The sequence below is a fragment of the Galeopterus variegatus genome, unplaced genomic scaffold, assembly GCF_000696425.1.
Source record: "Galeopterus variegatus unplaced genomic scaffold, G_variegatus-3.0.2 Scaffold5503, whole genome shotgun sequence".
NCBI lineage: Eukaryota > Metazoa > Chordata > Mammalia > Dermoptera > Cynocephalidae > Galeopterus > Galeopterus variegatus.
The window spans coordinates 29,968-32,336 of NW_007731614.1; positions in this window are offsets into that span (position 1 = coordinate 29,968).

Genomic DNA, 2,369 nt, shown 5'->3' on the forward strand with positions numbered 1-2,369 from the left:
TCTTGTGTTTCTCTCTGTTGATTTTTTGCCTAGGTGATCTGTCCAATGTTGAGAGTGGGGTTTTCAGGTTCTCTACTACTGTTGTATTAGTGTCTATCTCTTTCTTTAGCTCTAATAGTATTTGCTTTATATATCTGGCTACTCTGATGTTGGATATATATTTACTTATGATTGCTATGTCTTCTCACTTGATAGATCTCTTTATCATTATATAGTGGCCTTCTTTATATTTTTATAATTTTTGGTTTAAGGGCTATTTTATCTGATATAAGAATAGCTACTCCAGTTTGTTTTTCTTTACCATTTGCATGGTATATCTTTTTCCTTCCTTTCAGTCTTAGTCTATGTGTGTCTTTACAGATGTGGAAAGTCTCTCAAAGATGGCATATTGTTGGATCCATCTTTTTTTTTTTTTTTTTTTTTTTGGCCTTTTTGAGACCGGCTGCACTGGGCCCACCCAGTGAGCGCTTTGAGCGCAGCGGTCATCCCTATATAGGATCCGAACCCGCGGCAGGAGCGCTGCTGCGCTCCCAGTGCAGCACTCTCCTGAGTGCGCCATGGGCTCGGCCCAGGATCCATCTTTTTAGTCCAACCATTCAGTCTGTGGGGAATTTAATCCTTTTACATTAAGAGTTATTAATGAAAGGTGTTGATTTACTCCTGGCATTTAACTGATTTTCGTTTGATGTTTTAAATATCTTGTTACTTTCTTTCTGATTTACTCTTTGTTTTCTGTGTTTATTGAGAAGGTAAATAAACTTCTTTTCTCTTTATTGTATGCCTTTAGTTTTACTCGTGTGTTTTGTTCTTTCTTGAGTATTCATGGTAGTGATGGTTGTTCTTCTGGTACCAGACACAGTACTTCCTTGAAAATTTCTTGTAAGGCTGGTCATGTGGTAGTGAACTACTGCAGTTTTTGTTTGTCTGAGAAATATACTATTTGTCCTTCATTTTGGAAGGACATCCTTGCTGGGTAAAGTATTCCTGGCCAGCAATTTTTGTCTTTAAGTATTTTGAATATATCATCCCATTCTCTTCTGGCTTTTAGGGTTGCTGATGAGAAGTCTTCTGTTATTCTGATAGGGGCTCCCTTATATGTGACTTGATGCTTCTCTCTTGCAGGTTTTAAGATTCTCTCTTTGCTTTGTGCATTGCCAATTGACTATAACATGTCTTAGAGAGGACATTTTTGGGTTGAGTATGTTTAGGGTTCTTGGAGTCTCCTGAATCTGAAGATCTGTATCTCTCCCTATACCTGGGATGTTTTCTGCTATTATTTCATTGAATGTTTTCAATACCTTTTCCTTTTCCTTCTCCTTCTGGAATACCTATCATTTGGATATTTGAATGCTTAAGATTGTCTGTTATCTCTCTTAGATTTTCTTCAGTTTCTTTAATTCTATTTTCTTTTCTTTTTTTGTCCACCTGTGTTATTTCAAACAGACAATCTTCAAGATCAGAAATTCTTCTGTGTGTTCTAGCCTACTGTTTAAGCTCTGTTGTGTTTTTTATTTTGTTGAATGAATCCTTCAGTTCCACAAGTTCTGCTACATTCTTTTTTAGGGCATTGATTTCTTTGTACATGTTCTCTTTCAGGTCCTGTATACTTTTTCTCATTTTGTTATGTTGTCTAACTTAGTCTTCTTTTATCTTATAGAGTTTCCTTAGAATTGCTGCTTGAAATTCCTTATCAGTCATTTCAAGGATTTCCTCTTCTGTAGGATATGGTACTTGAGAGTTATTATATTCCTTTGGTGGTATCATATTGTCTTGTTTTTCCACATTTCTAATATCTGTATGTTGGTGTTTAGTCATCTGGTAGAGATGTTACTTTTTCTGGTACTCTGGGATGGGGTTAGCAGAAAAGGATTTCCTCTTACAGGTGTATTTTGTAATGATGGTTGAATGGGGTGTTTTAGAATTAAATCCAGGTAGATGACATCGTGTAGACTCTGTGAAGGTATTTTGGCTGAACTCAGTGTTGGAGTTGTGTGAGAGTGCTTCTGTGACCTATTCACTAGGACACTCATTATTTACTTGCCGAGGTTGGTGACAGTATACTGGTTCATCAGGATACAGGTAAGTTCTCAAATTTGGGGGGATAGCACATTGGCGTCTTGTCACTCTTAGGTTATAGTGGGTGTTCTTGGGCAGGACTGCTGGCAGAGTGGTTAGCGCACCCTGAATCTATTGGCTGCACTGGGGCGTGCTAGTGCTCCTCGATTTGAATGGGCTCTGGATGGGTTTTCTCTTTTTCTTTCCTTTCCCTCAGCTCCGCTGGTGACGCTCCTTCTGTCTGTGCTACTGAGTAGTCACCAGGAAACCTATGAGTTAGCTGTGGCTGCTGTTTTGGCAGCAAGTCATCCTTA